The 19,948-nt window shown below is 38.2% G+C and overlaps 1 protein-coding gene across 2 annotated transcripts in view; it reads right to left on the bottom strand.

Moving 5' to 3' along the window:
• The window catches only part of ZC4H2 (zinc finger C4H2-type containing), a 71,252-nt gene that overhangs the window by 40,258 nt on the left and 11,046 nt on the right, over positions 1-19,948 (bottom strand). The gene's annotated exons all lie outside the window — the stretch shown is intronic.

Genomic DNA, 19,948 nt, shown 5'->3' with positions numbered 1-19,948 from the left:
GGAATTCGTTTTGAGATGCTGAATGGTCAGGCTGCTGCCTGGGAACTAGTGGTTTTGGCATTCAGATGGAGATGGGGTGTGGTGGAGTAGAGGTGGGAGAGAGGTGGGGAGCAGCTACTAAAGAGAGGGGGTTGGAGGGGTGACTTCGTTCCTTCAGACCCATTGTTGTGGCGCGAATGATTCTGAGACCCATGGAGACAAGTGAGATTAATTATGAGCCTTTATTAGCCGGCTGGCGACTGACTCTCTACCATGCAGGGTTAGAGGAGATCAGCCCCGAGCTTCCCGAGCAGGCTGCTTATAAGGTTTTTTTACATCTTTGAATGAATAGATTACAAGAAGCAGAAGTTAGTTGTTAACTCTTTGTACACAGATAAATGTATTCAGGGGAACTCCCAGCAAACAGGGCCTAATAGGCAGTTTTATCATCTTTTCTTTGGAATGTTGCGCTTCTCCCTGGGGCCGGTGCCCCGGGATATCACCTCCCTGTAACTGAGTTACTGCTCTCCCTAGGGGATGGTGCCTGGAGATACCTCTTCCCTGAAACTGGAGAATTTCCACTTTTACACCATCATCCATTCTAGTTACTGAACTCTGCCAGTTAGTGAAGGAAGTACTACGGGAGGCACTGGAGAAGGCGAAGATAAATAAAAACAAGTCCTTGCCTTTGAGGAGCAGGAGAGACTGAAAGGTAACATTAATTACAGTGCAGTGTGCTGCCATAATAAAGGAATAGATAAGGTGTAACCTGAGCAGAGAAGATGTAAATGGGTTTCAAAAAGTGACTGAGAATTTGCCAGACTATTGGGGAGGATGGACTTCCCAGGAGAGGGCATAACACACATAGAAAGGAAAAGACAGGTAAGTCAAGGCATCTGGAGCATAAGGTTCATATGTGGGATGGGAAAGAGAAGTGAGAGATGTATCTAAAAAAAGTATGTTGGAACTATATTGTGGAAGACCTTGAATGTCGCACTAAAGAGTGGACTTAATTGTACAGGCACATATGCCAAGTTATTTTTCCAAGCACAGGAGTGATAAGGTTGGGGGGATGTCTTAGGGAGGTGACTCTAGAGGCAAAGTAGAGAATGACTTAGAGGAGATGAGAGCATGTAAAAGGTAGTTACTCAGAGAGCACAGAGAAGCCCAGAGAGCTGGGCTTTGGAAAAATGGAGGACTCTGACTCATTCCCAACTAAAGGTGAGTGGGAGCTCTCTCTGATTAAGTTTGCCCATTTTGTTTTGTTTTGTTTTGTTTTTTTCTGGGCATCAGTTTTCTCATATGGAAAATGGAACTAGTTAGCCCCACCTCAAAAAGTCTTGTAAGTACTCAATGAGATCATCCCCAGGTAGTGCTGAATATAGGGCTCAATGTTTTTTAGGACCTGGAGAAAAGTTAGTGGGTCATGAATTTCAGGACATTCTGGCTGTCCACACTGTTTTTAAGAGTTATCTAGGTAAGAAATTAAAACTCTTCTCTTCTTTGGATTCCAGACCTAAGAACTTTCACAACCAGGAAATTATTCCTGGTGTCTAGCCCAACAATTTCTCAATGGTCTTGAAGATCCCTGTCTTATAGTGTCACTAGCAGTCATTTGAAGACTACTGAGTTGGGTCGTCATAAAGACTGTGAGTCTAAGCTACCTAACCATAGAATCCAGAGCCAAGAACTGGCCCCAGACCTTTCCTATAAGAGGAGGGAGTAGGGAAAAGTCTGTGTAAGTGCCTGGCACGTATCAGCTACTGTGCTGAGGAGTTGTATGTGTAGTCCATCATTTCATCCTCACAACAACTGTAAAGAGTACAAGTAGATTCATCCCCCCCGCTTTTTTTATAAGAAAACTGACTCAGAGAAAGTGGCTTGGCCAAGGCCACATAATAAGTTACAAAGCTAGGGCCTGGGCTCGGGTTGGACCAAGTTACTTGCAGATTAAGGAAGGGAATATATATTAAATAATTTGGAGACCAAAAGTAAAACGAGGTTATATATATTTATGTCAAACACAAATTGCTTTACAATATGAGTTAACTCTGGTTTGAGGAGAAATATAGAATGTGTTTGGAAAGCAATTTAGGAATGGCCTTTGAAGTTTTAAAACTAATGTCTCTTCTTCCACCATCTACTTTCTCTTAACCTATGTTCACATGCCTGGTAAGGGTCTAGATGTGGCTTTGTATCTGTTTAAATTTAAGCATGTTAATAGATTTACAGTCTAAATTTCAAAGTAATTTGGCAACTATTTTGTCTTTCAAATCTCACCAAAAACCTATTTTACAGATAAGGAAACAGGCCAAGAGAGGCAAAGGACTTATCCAAGGTCACCCAGCCTGTCTGACACAGAAACAGAACTCCTGATACAGGCCCCTGTGCTCTTTTTATAGCTACACATGGCCTGTATAAAGCTGCTACTGCTCCCCTCCATGGGATACAAATGCCTCTGTTACTTCAGATGGTACACTCCAATACAGGGAGCCTGCTGAAGGCCAAGCGTGTTCCATGCTGACAATCCATGGACATTAAAGGGAGATGACAGTTAATATAGCAGAAGGGGCCTTGAAGGCACCTGGAGCTTGGATGGATTATGCTATTTGTAACAATCAGGGTGTCCAATTAAGAAAAGAGTTCATGAGCCTCTTAGCTTCCATGGTTTTGTCTTGGCTTCTTGACCTTTTTAATAACAGGTGTCACCTTGTCTTTGCTGAGTTATAAGAAACCAGGCTAGCAATGAGAGGAAGGAAAAATTACAGATAGGGGAATAAAAGGAAACGATAGCCTTCTGCTCTTTCTTCTGAAGCAGTACTTAAAATATCTTCAAGCCAAGCAGGTAGCTTTCTTATAGTAAGTGTTCAATAACTCTCAATTGATCAGAAGTCTGTAATAATGATAGAATATTTAGGAGTTATGCTAGTAGTGAGTTCTAATGAATTATTTTATTAGAAAAACTGATTGATTTGAGGTCATAATAAAAATCTTAGTCCTATAGAGATCGACATTGCCCTTGTTGCTAAGAAACAGGTAAGGAGGGAAGGCTGTTTTGTGGTGAATACAATTATAATGCGAGGAATTAGCAAAGAGGAAGACAGCCAGTTTCTTGCGGACATGATACTCTCAGGGAATAGATCAAGATTTAAAGAGTGAAAGCCAAAATGTTTGAATTTATATATCTCTCCCTGTGCTTCAATAAAAAAACAAAAACAAAAACAAAAACAAAAAAACCTGAACTTAGAGAGGAGGCAGAGCTGCAACATCTTTCAATCTGAATTGCCTTTCAATATATGTTGCCAACTATTAAATTTTTCAAGTTATGTTTCTTAATTGGCATTTCTAAGAGAAAAAGGAGCCAAAGCTTTTGGGTCATTCAGCCAATAAATATTTATTATGTATCTATTATGTCATGAACTAAGCTAGGCAGCAGAGATCCCATAGTTGATATGACAGACATAGGCCCTGCCCTCACCAAGCTTGCAGTTTAGTTAGGCCTGTTATTACAAAGATCACACTCATAAATATATAGCTATACCCAGCAATTAGGGATTGGAGGAAGTCTGGATTCTGTGAGCACACATAACAGGAGAATCAACTTAATCCTGGGCAGTGGGCAAGGGAACAGTTAGGGTAAAGCTTCCTGAAGGAAGAGTCCTGAGGGAGAACTATGTAGGGAAAAAGGGAAGGGGCAGGAGGCATCAAGAATTCATTCATGCAGTCAGCCATCGGATATTTCTTGGTCACCTACTACATGCCAGACACTTGTCTAGGTACTGGGTATACAATACTTTGCATGTATTAAGACAGTTTAATGCTTGCAATGACCGTGTAAAGTATTACTATTATCCTCATTTTACAGAAGAGGAAGCTGAGAAGTAACTTTCCCAGAGTCACTCAGCTAATAAGTGGTAGAACTGGAATTTGAATTTAGGCATTCTTGCTTTGGAAGACATGCTCTTAACCACTATGTTCTATTGTTTCCCTAAGATTCTTGTCCTTCTGAAGTTTACATTCTAGTGGGAAGAGCCAGGCAATAATCACAGAAAACACACAAATAAATATAAGTTTAGGTGGAAATAAAGTCAATAAACTAAAAGCAGATAATGAAATAGAGTAGTAGCAGAAGGGAGAATGTTTTAGATAGGATGGTCAGGGTAGGATTTTCTTCAGAGATGGCACTGGAGTAGAAACCTGAGGAGGAATCAGCCAAGCAATGATCTGGAGAAAGAGTATTCCAGGCAGAGGGAATAACCAGTGCAGTTATTCTGAGGCAGGAACATGCTTGGCCTATGAAAGAAGGCAGGGTTCTTGCTGATTAAGGGGAGCAGTAGTAGATTAAAGTAGTAGGCAAAGACAACAGGGTCTTATAAACCATGGTGAGGAGTTTGGCTATTATCCTAACTAAAATAAGCATCCATTAAGGGTTTTAAGTAGGGAAGTAACATGATCTAGTTTTTAAAATCACTCTGACTGCTGTGAGGAAATAGATTGTACCGGGGCAAGAATGGAAGCAGGCTATTGAGTTTTCTACGACATAGATGATAGTGGCTTGGATTAGAGTACTAAGAGTGGACATTAAGAAAAATAGACTGATTGGAAACAGTATTGGATACAAAATTGATATGATTAGCTCATAGATAGGGGATCTAAAATGACTCCTGGATTTTTAGCCTGGGCAATAGGATAGTGCCATTCACTAAGATAAGAGAGACTGGAAGAGAACCAGAGGATACTGGAGTTGGAGGTGCCCCGACATGTGGCACATGGAAAAACTGAAGATCAAAAGTGGTAATTGGCCTGCCTAGGGTCAACCAGTGAATTATGGGCATAGATAGGTAATCCCATTTTCACATTCTTCTATAAACTTTTCTTGTTCTATATCCCATCAATTAATCTGGCCCAATAATTATAATGTGAAGGAGAAGTAATTGAAGCCGTACCCAAGATTCCCCTAGTAGATGGTAATTGTGAGTGATTAGTATATCATTTGCATTCACCCACATGGATTGTGCTAGGTATTTTCAGGCAATGTTTCAACTATGATCCTTGCTTTTGATAGCTTTGTGTCACTGAACTTTCTTGCTTCTCTTTCTTATTTTCACCTACCCAATATTACTGACCTAAATCCCCCATATGCAAAGTGCTGGGTATAAAGAAGAGCTGACAGAGTAGGATAACCCAACTGCAAGTGTGTAAACTGTACTGTGAAAAACCATATTATAAAAGTAGCCTAGTGTACACCTACTGAACTTTCTTAGAATATATTCACCAGCTTTCTCTGGAACTTCAGCGAGGAAAAGATACACAGATTTCTTAGTCCAGGACCTTGCAATAACATCCCAGCTCTGAAACTGCCTCTCTGCCTGTCCTTGAGAAAGTCTCTTCTTCTATTAGACCTCAGTCTTCTCATCTGAAATGACAGGCTGGAACTCACTAATGTCCCCTGTAACTAAAAAGAAAATATCTAACAGAAGATACACACTTAAAAGTCCCATTTTCTAAGCCCAATAAGATGTGAACTTAGAGCCCTCTCTGGTGTGCATTCCTGTGTCATCCACCTCCTCAACCCCCAGTAGATTTGTGCCATTTAACCCATCTGCCCTTGTCCTTTTTCTATTTATCCTGTTCTAAAGGATGCAGTCATTCTCTTATTTCCTTAAACTTTACCCTTATGTGCTGGTTCCCAGAGCACTTGCATTCTGACCAGGAGAGGTGAGAAATCACATGAACAACTGTTGTATTTATTCCTTAAATGATTGTATGCAGGTTTTGTAAAGTTGTATGGTTCAGCTTCCATGAACAGGCAAAAAAAGAAAAAAAAAAGACAGGCTAAGGAAGCAGGAGCACTGTGTTGAGGGACTGACTCTTCACCACTAACCAGCCAAGCCCAGTGTGGGTCTGTTTCCTCGTGTATAAAATAATATTTCAATAGATGATGAACAATAGGGCTTGCCTTAGTGCTGACATTCTGAGATTATGTATATATATAATCATCAGATGTGTTTTTAAAAATTCATCAACTTACTAGGAATATTTGTCACCAATCCTTTTACATTCATTTCTCATTTACTCAGAATCACTCAAAGGAGAAGAGGAGGAGGCAGGAGACCTGGGTTCTCAGTCTAGCTTTGCCATTAACTCCCTGCGTGACCTTGTGCAGGTATGTTCCCTCTTCTAGGCTTCTGTTCCCACATTTCTAACACAAAGGGTTTGGAATAGCTTGTCTGCTATTCTATCTCAGTCATTTTAGTATTCTTCAGGATTGCTGGGCAACTAATGGGCCTGTGTAGCTACTTATTTTTAAAAATATTTAAGTTTTTTTCAATTATAATCGCATATACGATATTACTTTAGTTTCAGGTGTAAAACGTAGTGATTAGACATTTATATAACTTATGAAGTAATCACTTCGATAAATCTAGTATCCATCTGACATCATACCTAGTTATTACAATACTATGGATTATATTCCTTATGCTATATTTTACATCCCATGGCTATTTTTAACTACCAATTTGTACTTCTTAATCACTTACAATTTTTCACCCACCTTTCAGCCTCACTCCCATCTGGCAACCATCAAAATGTTTTCTGACCCTGAGTTTGTTTCTGTTGTGTTTGTTTCTTTATTTTCTTCCTTAGATTCTACATATAAGTGAAATCATATGGAATTTGTCTTTCTCTGTATGACTTGCTCTACTCAGAACAATACCCTCTGAGTCTATCCATGTTCTTGCAGATGGCAAGATTTCATTTTTTATGGCAGAGTAATATTCCATTTTATATATGTACTACCTCTTCTTTATCCATTTATCCATTGATGGACACATAGGTTGCCTCTGTGTCTTCGCTATTATAAGTAATGCTGCAATGGACACATGGATTCACATGTCTCTTCGAAGCAGTGTCTTAAATTTCTTTGGATAAATACTCTGAAATGGGATTTCTGGGTCCTTCCTTGTCTCTTGCTATAGCCTTTGTTTTAAAGTCTATTTTATCTGATATAAGTATTGCTAATCTAGCTTTTCTTTTGCTGCTTCCCTTTTAATAAAATATCATTTTCCATCCTTTAACTTTCAGTGTGTGGGTGTCTTTCAATCTGAAGTGAGTCTGTTGTAGGCAGCATATGTAAGAGTCTTCTTATCCACTTGGCCACCCAATGTCTTTAGAGTGGAGCATTTAATCCATTTACATTCAAAGTAATTGTTGGTAGATACATAGTTATTGACATTCTATTATTCATATTTTTTACCTTTTTTTCTTCTTCTTAAAGAAATACCTCTAACATTTCTTGTAATATTGCTTTGGTGCTGATGAATGTTGATGAATGCCTATAGCTTTTTCTTGTCTGGAAAACTCTTTATCTATCCTTTGATTCTAAATGATAGCTTTGCTTGGTAGAGTAATCATGGTTGTAGATGCTTGCTTTTCATCAATTTGAATATTTTATGGCAATCCTTTCTGGCTTGCAAAGTTTAGGGTGAGAAATCAGCTGACATTCTTATGGGAACTCCCTTGTAGGTAGCTAATTGCTTTTCTCTTACTGCTTTTCATATTCTCTCTTTGCTGTCTAGTCAAGATGGAGGAATAGATAAATGCTGTGCATGCCTCCTCCCATGACCACATTAAAATTGCAACTAAATTATGACATAGTCAATCTGGAGGATGATCTGAAGACTAGCTGAACAGAACTCCTATAACTGGAGATATAAAGAGGAGACTACATCAAGACTTGTAGGAGATGTGAAACAGGCTGGTCTCACACCCACAAGTGGTGATTGAGCTTTGGGAGTGATATCTTGGCTGTGGAGGTCCCCCCTAGAGGAAAAAGGGGCCCTAGCCCCACACCAAGGCTCCCCAGCCCAGAGTTCCAGTGCTGGAAAGAGAAGTCCTCACAAAATCTGACTGTGAAAATCAATGGGGATTCCAGCAATCCAAGTGAGACAGAAAGCAGCTGCAAATCCAGTTGTCCCTTTAATGGACCAGCACACAGACTCACTCACTCACAGGTTCGCTTTGCACACACATGTGGCAGTTGAGAATTGGGAAATGTATCTCAGCTGCAGAGGTCCCCCCTGAACAACATGAGTCCCAGCCCTACACAGGGATCTCTATCTTAGAGCACCAGTACCAGCAAGAGCAGTCTCCACAACATCTGGCCATGAAAATCAACCAGGATTCCATCCATCTGAGTGATACAGAGGCAGCTGGAGTGTCAGGTGTCCTCATCAAGGGCCTGTGCACAGACTCTCTCACTCCCAGGCACCCACTCTGGGCTCCAGGGACAGGACAGCAGCTGAGGAGGCACCAGAGACATACAGGAAAAGACTGAGTTGTGTGGCTTCATGGCAAGAGCTGTAGGGACAGCCACCATTGTTCTTTTGTTGAGCCCTTCTCTCCTATGTAGCCTGCAAGCAAACACCATCTTGCCTGTGTTGAGCCTTCCCCCAATACGGCCCAAAGTGAATCTGCAGTGGCCTGGAGAGATCTGCTAACTCTATCCCAGTGACTTCCTGAAACCTCTTCCCACCCAACTGGCAAATTTCCTGGTGGTAATTTCAGGTGGTTACCAAGCAGTCAGCCCCAGCAATCAGCCTCAATCTGCGCTCTCAGCAGAAGGTTCCTTCCACAACAATCAACAAGTCTTGTTTCATGCACCTGAGGAGACACTTACAGTGGCCAGCAACCAGCACAGGCCCTAACTGCAGTATTTACTGAACAAATCTCGGGTCTGTGAGCACAAGGTGGACAGCAGCTGGCCTCGGTGTAAGCTGAGACTTTTGCAAGTGGCCACAGGTTCAGCAGTGGCAACAAATCTGAATCTGCACCAACCTAGGAATACCACTTGTCCCACTTTGGTGATGTCGTGAGACCCTGCCTCATCCAACTCTGGTAGCCCTGATGCTCATTCAGCTGCTGAGCCATATGGGCAGCTGGCAGGCAATTTCAAGCCCAGGGAGGGCCCTGGGCCATTAGCTGAGGAGCACCAGGCCTGGCTCTGGTGGCAGTCAGCCTTGGTTCACCATGTGGCCTCTCTCACCTCCATGTCCAGCTCAGGCAGTGACAAAAAATGGAGAGCTTTGTAGTTCTTATCAGTTATCCCTGGGCCAGTCACAGGTAGTAGCTGACCTTAGTCTGCACAGGAGCCCATCCCAAGGGGCTCCAGAACCAACAGACCCGGAGGCTGGTTTTAGACCTCAAAAGAGCACCTCCTGATTAGCCCCACAAGCAGCATACCCAAAGATTACTCTCAACAGGCACACAAAGCAACTGGAGAAAACCCCACTTCGTGGGGTCAGCCACCACACAGCAATTCATACATTGTGGGCATGGCCAATTCTCAAAGCCAGTCACCCTGAGAGTAAAACCCACTCACTGATGCTCCAAAAACAATCAAGGCTCAATTACAACAGAAGGGCTCATATAACTATACAAGGGTCACTACTGGAGCACGTGGTGCAAGTGATCAGGGAGACTATGCCACTAGGCCACATTAGACATCTGCTACATAAGGCCACCTGGCTAAGACTAGGAGACATAGCAGATCTATCTAATACATAGAAATAAACACAGAGAGGCAGCCAAAGGAGAAAACAAAGAAACACGTCCCAAGTGAAAGAACAGGAGAACACTCCAGATAAACAAACAAACAAACAAACAAACAAAAAACAAATAAAATGGAGGCAAGAAACCTACCAGATACAGATAGCAAAACTCTGGTTATAAGGATGTTTAATGAACATAGGAGGAGAATAGATGAGCTCAGCGAGAACTTCAACAAAGAGATAGTAAGCATAAAAAATGACAGAAACCATAAAAAAAAACAGACAGAAATAAAGAGTATGATAACTGAAGTGAAGAATACACTGGAAGGAATTAACAGTAGATTGAATGAAGCACAGGATTGAATCAGCTATTTTGAAGACAAGGTAGCAGAAAACAGCCAATTGAAACACAAAAAAGCAAAGAGAATTTTTAAAAATTAGGATAGTTTCAGGGTCTCTGGGATCACATCGAGCATATCAACATCTGCATCATAGGAGTACCAGAAGGAGAAAAGAGAAAGCAAGGGATTGAGAATGTTATTTGAGGAAATAATAACTGAAAAATTCCCTAAACTGGTGAAGGAAATAGACATACAAATCCAGTAAGTTCAGAGAGTCCCAAACAAGGTGAACTGAAACAAACTCACAGCAAGACACATCATAATTAAAATGGGAAATGTTAAAGACAAAAAGAGAACCCAAAAGCAGCAAGAGAAAGGAAGCTAGTTACTTACAAGGGGACTCCCATAAGAATGCCAGCTTATTTCTCAACAGAAACTTTGCTGACCAGAAGGGATTGTCATGAAATATTCAAAGTGATGAAAAGCAAGGACCTACACACTACACAGCAAGGCTATCAATTGAAATTGAAGGTGAGATAAAGAGCTTCCCAGAAAGGAAAAAGCTAAAGGCATTGACCACCACCAAGTCAGTACTATAAGAAATATTGAAGGGACTTCTTTAAGAAGAAAAAGGGGAAGAAAAAAATTACATAAACATGAATTGTAGAATGGTATAACTATGCACTTATCAGTAATCACTTTAAATGTAAATAAATTAAATGTTCCAATCTAAAGATATAGGATAGCCAAATGGATAAGAAAATAAGACTCAAACATATGCTGTCTACAAGAGACCCTCTTCAGATCAAAAGATACACACAGAGTGAAAGGGATAAAAAAAAGATATTTCATGTAAACTGAAATTTTAAAAAAGCTGTGGTAGCAATACTTAGACAAAAGAGACTATAAAGAGATGAAGGAGGACATTACATAATGATAAATACAATCAATCCAAGAAGAGGACATATGCTAGCAAACATTTATGGACTCATCATTAGAGCACCTGAATATATAAAGCAAATACTGACCGACATAAAGGGAGAGATCAGAGATCGATAGTAATACACTGATAGCAGGAGACTTGAACACTTTATTGATAACAGTGGACAGATCTTCAGACAGAAAATCAACAAGAAAACAGTGACCTTAAATGACACAATAGACCAGATGGATTTAATTGACATATTTAGAGTGTTTCACCCCAAAGCAGCAGAATATACATTCTTCTCAAGTGCACATGGAACATTTTCCAAGATAAACCACATGTTAGGCCACAAAACAAGTCTTGGTAAATATAAGAAGATCGAAATCATATCGAGTGTCTTCTCCAACCACAATGGCATAAAACTAGAAATCAATTACAAAAGAAAAAAAACTGAAAAATATACAAACTCCTGGAGGCTAAATTACATGCTACTCAACAATGAATAGGTTAACAATGAGATCAAGAAAAAAATAAAGATACCTAGAGACAAATGAAAATGAAAACACAACAACTAAAATCTATGGGACACAGCGAAAGCAGTCCTAATTGAGAAATTCATAGCAATGCAGCCTTCCTCAACAAATGAGAAAACTCTCAAATAAACAATCTAACCTTACACTTAAAAGAACTGGAAAAAGAACAGCAAACAAAACCCAAAGTGAGTAGAAGAAAGGAAATAATGAACATCAGAGTGGAAATAAACAAAATAGAGTCTAACAAAACAACACAAGAGATCTATGAAACCAAGAGTTGGTTCCTTGAAGGATAAACAAAATTGATAAACCTTTAACTAGATTCATCAAGAAAAAGAGGGTCTAACTAAATAAAATCAGAAATGAAAGAGGAGAAGTAACAACTGACTCCACAAAATAAAGGATTATAAGAAAATGCTATGAACAATTATATGCTAACAAATTAGACAATTTGGAAGAAATACATTCCTAGAAACATATAATCTTCCAAGAATGAGTCAAGAGTACACAGAAAATCTGAACCAACTGATTAATACTAATATAATTGAAATGATAATAAAAAAAGTCTCCCAAAACATAAGTTCTCAACCAGATGGCTTCACAGGTGAATTTTACTAAACATTCAAAGACTAATTAACACCTATTCCTCTCAAACTATTCCAAATATTGAGAAGAGTGAAGGCTCCCAAGTTCATTTTATGAGGCTACCATTACACTGATTCTAAACCAATCAAAGACATACAAAAAGAAAATTATAAACACAGATGCAAAAATCCTCAGCAAAATCTTAGCAAACTGAATTTAGCAATACATTAAAAAAGATTGTACACGATAATCAAGTTGGATATTTTTCCTGGGATGCAAAGTTGGTTCAATATCCACGAATCAATTGATGTGATACACCATATTAACAAATTGAAAGATAAAAATCACATGATCATATCAATAGATGCAGAAAAACGTTTGATAAAATTCGCCATCCATTTATGATAAAATTCTCAACAGAGTGGGAATAGAGGGAACATACTTCAAAATAATAAAGGCCATATATGACAAACCTACAGCGAATGTCACACTCAACAAGGAAAGGCTAAAAGCATTTTTTTTAAGATCAGGGAAAAGACAAGGATGCCCACTTTTACCACTCCTCATCAACATTGTATTGGAAGTCCTAGCCACAACAATCAGACAAGAGATACAACAATCAGACAAGAGAAATAAACGGCATCCAAATTGGAAAGGAAGAAGTAAAACTGTAATTATTTGCACATTATACTGTATATAGAGAACCCCAAAGATTCCACCAAAAAAACTGTTAGAACTGATGAATGAATTCATAAAGTAGCAGGATACAAAATTAATATTCAGAAGTCAATTGCATTTGTATACACCAATGATGAACTATCAGAAAGAGAAATCAAGAAAACAACTCCATTTGCCATTGTATCAAAAAAAAAAAAAAGGAATAAATGGGAATAAATTTAACCAGGAGGTAAAAAACCTGTACTCAGAAAATTATAACTCATTGAAGAAAGAAACTGAAGAAGATACATATAAATGGAAACATACTGTGCTTATGATGGGAAGAATTATCATAGTTAAAATGTCCATACTACTCAAAGAAATCTATAGATTCAGTGTAATCCCTATCAAAACACCAATGACGTTTTTCACAGAACTGGAACAAATTATCCTAAAATTTATATGGAACCATGAAAGACCCGAATAGCCATGGCAATCTTGAGAAAGAAGAACAATGTTGGAGGTATCACACTACCTGATATCAAACTATGGTAATCAAAACAGCGTGGTGCTGGCATAAAAAAAGATACGTAGATCAATGCAACAGAATAGAGAGCCCAGAAATAAAGCCACGCCCATACGTTCAATTAATCTATGACAAAGGAGGCAAAAATATTCAATGGACAGATACATGCAAGAAAATGAAACTGGATCACTTTCTTACACCATATACAAGAACAAAGTCAAAATGGATTAAGACTTAAATTGTAGACACAAAACCATAAAACTCCTAGAAGAAAACACAGGCAGCAAACTCTTTGGCATTACTCTTAGTAATATTTTTTTTCTGATCTATCTTCTTGGGCAAGGGAAACAAAAGGAAATATAAATAAATGAGAACAAATTGAACTAAGATTTTGCACAGCAAAGGAAACCATCAACAAAATGAAAAGACAACCTACTGAAAAGATGGGAGAAGATATTTGCCTATAATACATCTGATAACATGTTAATATCGAATATTTATGAAGAACTCATACATCTCAACACCAAAAAAATTTCAATTAAAAATGAGCAGAAAGCGAAATGAGCCAGACTGAAAAAGTTGAAAATCACATGATATCACTTATATGTGGGATATAAACCTAAAAGTAACAAATGAACAGGACAAACAGAGACTCAGGGACATGGACAATTGACTAGTGGTTACCAGAGGGTAGGGGGCGGGGAGGAGGAACATGTAGGGTAAAAGGGGTCAAATATAGGGAGTTGGGGGTGGGGTGAAGTGAGTAAAGGGGAGCAAATTTATGGTAGCTGAAGGAAACTGGACTCTGGGTGGTAATCACACAATAGAATATAAGATGTCAAATTATAATGCACACCCGAAAATTATGTAATTGTATTAACCAATGTTACCCCAATAAACTTAAAAAAAAAATGAGCAGAGGACCTAAATAGGCATTTATCCAAAGAGGACATACAAATGGCCAATAGACATATGAAAGATGCTCAATGTCACTAATTATCAGAGAAATGCAAATTGAAACCACAATGAGATATCATCTCACACCTGTCAGAATGGCTATCATAAATAAATCAAAGAACAAGTGTTGGTGAGGATTTGGAGAAAAAGGAACCCTCATACATTATTGGTGGGATTGCAAATTGGTACAGACACTATGGAAAAACAGTCGAGAAGTTTCTCAAAAAATTAAAAATGGATATACCTTTTGACACAGCAATTGCACTTCTGTGCATTTATCCAAAGAAAACTAAAACAATAATTCATAAACATCTGTGCACCACTATGTTCATGGCAGCACAATTTACAATAGCAAAATTATGGAAGCAACCTAAATGCCCATCAATAGATGATTGGATAAAGAAGTTATGGTTCATATATACAATGGAATATTACTCAGCCATTAAAAAATGAAATCCTACCATTTGTAATAACACGGATGGATGTAGAGGTTATTATGCTGAGTAAAATAAGTCAGACAGAGAAAGAGAAATACCATATGATTTCACTTATATGTGGAATAAGGAACAAAAAGAACAAACTAATCAGAAACATACTCACAAATATAGAAGACAATCTGGTGACAGCCAGAGGGGAGGGGAGTTGGGAGGCTGGGAGAATGGGGTGAAGGGTTAAAGAAGTACTACTTAGTAGTTGATAGATAGTCACAGGGATGGGGAGTACAGCATAGGGAATGTAATTAGCATTAATGTAATGGACAGGTGGAGAGCCAGAGGAGAGAAAGAGCAATTAGGGAGATCATTTTATAAACTATATAATTGTCTATCCAATGTACTGTATACCTGAAACTAATAATAAAATAAAAGAAATCTTACCATTTGTAAAAACATGGATGGGCCTAGAGGGTAGAATGCTAAGTGAAATAAGTTAGACAGAGCAAGACAAATACCACATGATTTCACTTATTTGTGGACTCTAAAGAACAAAATAAACAAACAAAATGGAAATAGACTCATAGATACAGAGAACAAACTAGTGATTGCAAGATGGGATGGTGGTTCAGGTGGCTGGTTAAAAAAGGTGAAGAGTTAAGATACTCAAATTTGTTGTTAGAAAATAGTCACAGAGATGTAAAGTATAGCATGGGAATATGGTCAGTAATGTTGTAATAACCATGTATAGTGCCAGGTGGTTACTAGACTAATCAGGGGGATCACTTCATAAATTATGTAAATGTTTAACTATTATGCTATAGACCTGAAACTAATATAAAATAATGTTGAATGTCAATTCTAATTGAAAAAAAATTAAAATATTTTTTTCATTTTGTCATTAACCTTTGGCTTTTTAATTATGATGTGTCTAAGTGTGGGCCTCTTTGGGTTTATCTTGTTTGGGACTCTGCATTCCCTGGACTTGTATGTCTATTTCTTTCCTCAAGTTATGGAAGTTTTCCATCATTATTTATTCAAATAGATTTTCAGCTCTCTCTCTCCTCCTTCTGGTACTTCTATGATGTGACTGTTGTTATGTTAGAAGTTGTTCCAGAGGCTCCTTAAATTATCCTAATTTTTTTTGGATTTTTTTTCTTGTTGCTATTCTGATTGGGTGTTTTTTGCTATGTTATCTTCTACCTTGTTGTTTTGATACTCTGCTTCATCTAATCTACTGTCGATTCCTCCTAAGGCATTCTTAATTTCAATTATTATATTCTTTATTTCTGACTGTTTCTTTTTTGTTTTCTATATCTTTCTTAAAGTTCTCACTGAGTTCATCTACTCTTCCCCTAAGTTCATTGAGCATTCTTATAACCATAACCAATGTTTTAAACTCTGCATGTGGTAGATTGCTTGTCTCCATTTTCTTTATTCTTTTTCTGGAGCTTGTTCTGTTGTTTCATTTGGAAAATGTTTCTTTGTCTCTCATTTTGTGCTGAGTGGAGAAAGACAAATGCCACATGAATTCACTTACAGGTGGAATCTAAAGAATAAAATAAACGAAAAAAAACAGAAACAAACTTATAGAGAACATTTTGAGGGTTGTGAAATGGAAGGGAGATGGAGGGTGAGAGGGATTAAGAAATACAAATTTGTAGTTACAAAATAGTCCTGAGGATGTAAAGTATAGCATAAGGAATATAGTCCATAATATTGTAATAATTTGTACAGTGTCAGATGATACTAGATTTATCAGGGTGATATTTTTGTAAGTTATATACATGTATAATGACTATGTTGTACACCTGAAACTCATATAATATTGTATGCTAACTATAATTGAAAAAAATTAAAAAAGTTAAAAATAAAGACTAAAATATAATATAAAGAATTATATTGGATAAATTAAAAGGCCAAAAAAGACACTGAGGTATCACAGAGGTAGTAACTGCAGGAAGCAACTATCATCTCTAAGGCTAGAGGAATAAAGAGAAGAAGTTGGGATTAACAGACTTTAGAAATTTAAAACAGCAGTTCTGAGAGCTAAGACCCAGTTCCCCAAGATAGGTACCCTGCTCTGCTTGTGGTGGGGTCACTGAGGGAGCATGAAGAGGCTAGTTTTGGGAGTTCTGAGTATGTGGCAGAAAATGAAGATTGGAACCAATTGCTACTGAAACTAACTGCCACAGACTAGTGAAAGGCACTTGCTGGAATAACAAAAGGATCAGAAATCATAAAAAGAAGGAAAAGTCACTTCTCCCTCTGCCAGCCTTTCGGTATCCTTTTTGTGCCCTCCCTATTAGCAAAGCCTAACAGAAAGCCAGTTGCCAAAGGAAAATTTGGTTTGCACTGTCTCAGCTCATCAACCAAAGTCTTAAGTGTGGGTTTGAAAAAAATGCTGAGAGATAATAACGAGAATGAGAGTACCAATGACTTTCATTAAAACTCCTGTATCAAGGAAGTTTCTTTGGTTTCAAGCAACAGAAAATGACCCTGGCTAATTTAGGTAAAGGAAATGTAAAGCTATTTGGAAGCTCCAGAATCAATGGAAAGGTTGCAAAAGCATAAGAACTAGGGTAGCTCCAGAGATCAGATAGCAAGAAATACCTGAAGATTTCCTCACAGTGCTATTACTTGAGTAAATCAACTTCGAATATTTTTCCCTATTCATGCATCACTTTATTCAAGTTTTATAGTTTCAGAAGACAGTCTAATTGGCCAAACTTTGGTCACGAGCCTACCCTTTAGCTAGAGTGGGCAGGGCATCTTCTTTGGTTGATAATCTTAACAAGTCTACATGCAATGGTGTAGAGAGGCCATTTAAAAAAGAAAAAAAAAACAAGAGTGATACTTCCAAATGATAAATGCTGGGTAACAAAAAATCCCCACAAAGATCTGCTATAGCATCCAAAAAAGGAACTCAAGAGTCATCATTGATTCTTCCTTTGCCCTCATGCCTCATTTCAAATAAAGCCTCAGGTTTGTTCATTATTATTCTTTCAAAATTTTTGAATCCACCCACTTCTATCTACTTTGACTCCCAGTACCTTGGTTCAAGCCCATCATCTCGCATCTTGATTAATTCAGCAGTTTCCAGTCTTGCTTACCTGTTCTTTCTTGCTTTCAATTCATCCCTCACACAATTGTCAGATGGTCTCTCTAAAATGCTAATTTTATTATGCACTTCCACTAATCTTGTAATTCACCTGCCTCTATATAATCTTTCTTCTCCTGCCCATAAAATTCCATCTATGGCTCCCTATAGCTTTCAGAATAAAATCCAGAATGTCTTATTTGTTGGCTTTTGCCTAACTTTCTAGCTTCGTTTCATGTCATTTCCCAGAACACTCCTTATCTCCAGCTGCGAATAACTACTTTTTATCACATGGAACATTCAAACAAAATTGGACTCCATTAAAACACCATCCTGAAATTGGTCTTACTTTCTCTGGGGATTAGAATCTTGGCCTTAATGGCAAGGAATGGCCAACATATCAGGAGATAATTCTTCATGGATCTCATACTTCTGCACATTTTGCAAGCAGAGGTACTAATGGCCCTTTTATTTTCAACTATCTTTTCCAAGATGTTCATATAGAAAACAACTGTGCAAGATAGTGTCTTCCTCCAGAAGAAAAACTACATTGGTAGTAATGTGCCTAGCTTACTTCAGGTCTGCTAGCAAGGAAGAATATGAAAATACATACTGTACTGGTAGCTAAAAGTCTCTGCTACAATGACCTGTCAGCACAGCTTCCTGCAGCAAACAACTTGGTCTCTTTTTAACCTATTCTAGGTCATTGCCCAACCCAGGGAAATGAGGGAGCATAATGAGCAGGGCTGCCTTATTGGGGCTGTGGCTGGGATATCTTCTCTAAGAAGGAATATAGAATGGTCTGTGTAATACATAGACTTCTAAGAGGATCCCCAATGATCCCTGCCTCCTACTTTCCATTTCCTTGTATAATCCCCTCCCCTTGCATATGGGTTCTGGCCAAGTGACTTGTTTCTGATAAAGAGACTATGGCCAAAGTTGTGGGATATCTCTTTCAAGATTAGGTTACAAAAGATTGTGACTTGTCTTGCTAGAAGACTCTAATTCTTAGCTTACAGCTTTGATGAAACACACTGCTTTGTTGAAGTGGCTCATGTAGCAAGGAACTAAGAGCAGTCTCTGGCCAATAGCTAGCAAAATACCAAGGCATTCATCAGTCCAGTAATCCATAAGTGATTGAATCCTTCCAGCAACCATGTAAACCTAGAGGTAGATTTTTCCAAAGTTGAGCTTTGAGATGACTACAGCCCAACCAATAACTCGATAATTAATTGCCTGTGAGAGATCCTGACATGGTAAACCCAATCAAGCTGTGCCTGGTTGTCTGACCTATAGAAATTGTGAGGTAATAAGTGGTTTTAAGCTGCTAGATATTGTAGGCAATTCATTTCACAAGAAAAAAATGATACAGGAAGGAAATGACAGAAATCTCCCAAATATCACACTTTTTGCCATGGACTGACAATGCATAATTCAGATATCTTCTCTTCTACTCTCCTTTCTCCAAGCTGTCTGCTTTTGTAGAATAAACAGTTTCTAACATTTAAGTTAAACAGTCTTAAAGTGGAATTAAATACAAATAGGTAAATGAGTTCCTCATCTCTGGAGGTATTCAAGCAAAAGCTATATGACTCTCTCTTGGAGATTTTGGGGAAAGTACTTGGGCATCATATGAGTGGTTAGACCACATCAATGATTTATAACTCTTTTCACATTATAGAAAATAATATTTTTATGGCACGCTGAAGATAAACAACAAGGCTGCTTGTGGCCCAAGGTAACCAGTTACTCCAGGTCCCACTCAACCATTCTGAGGGCAAAAGGAATTCAATACCTCTGCACACTTGTCATTCTTTCATGGCATACTACTGTGTCTTAATATACTGATTTGGAAGTTCAAGACTAGATGACTTAAGGCTTTCACAATACTTAGATTATCTGGAGCAATGGTTTTAATGGTGTGATTTGCCAGAAGAGCAGGGTCAGGATAACCCGAGAACTTGTTAGAATGCAAACTCTCAGACCAACTCTAAACCTACTTAACCAGAATCTCTGGGGGTGGGGCCCAGAAATCCTTGTTTCTTCAAGCCCTCCAGACAAAACTGGGTTTAAATTTTTTATACTTGGACTTTCTTGCTGTAGTCTGGAGGATATATATTTGCTTCTCTAGAACTCTGGTACATCATCCATAAAATTGGCTGAATAAGACATTATCAAGGATTACATAGCATTTATAAAGTGCCTAGTGTAGTGCTCGACACATAATAGGCATTCAATAAAGGTTAATTTTATTCTTGTTGACAAAAATGAACTAAATATAAAGAGCGTTTATGAACATATTCTGCAGTTGACTAATTGCATAAAGAGGATAAAGAAGAAGAAAACCACCCATAACTTCACTT

This window comes from Pteropus medius, unplaced genomic scaffold (assembly GCF_902729225.1).
Source record: "Pteropus medius unplaced genomic scaffold, Ma_sr-lr_union100, whole genome shotgun sequence".
NCBI classification, from domain to species: Eukaryota; Metazoa; Chordata; class Mammalia; order Chiroptera; family Pteropodidae; genus Pteropus; species Pteropus medius.
Note: the sequence above shows the minus strand (reverse complement) of the source record. Positions and strands in the feature narration are given on the sequence as shown.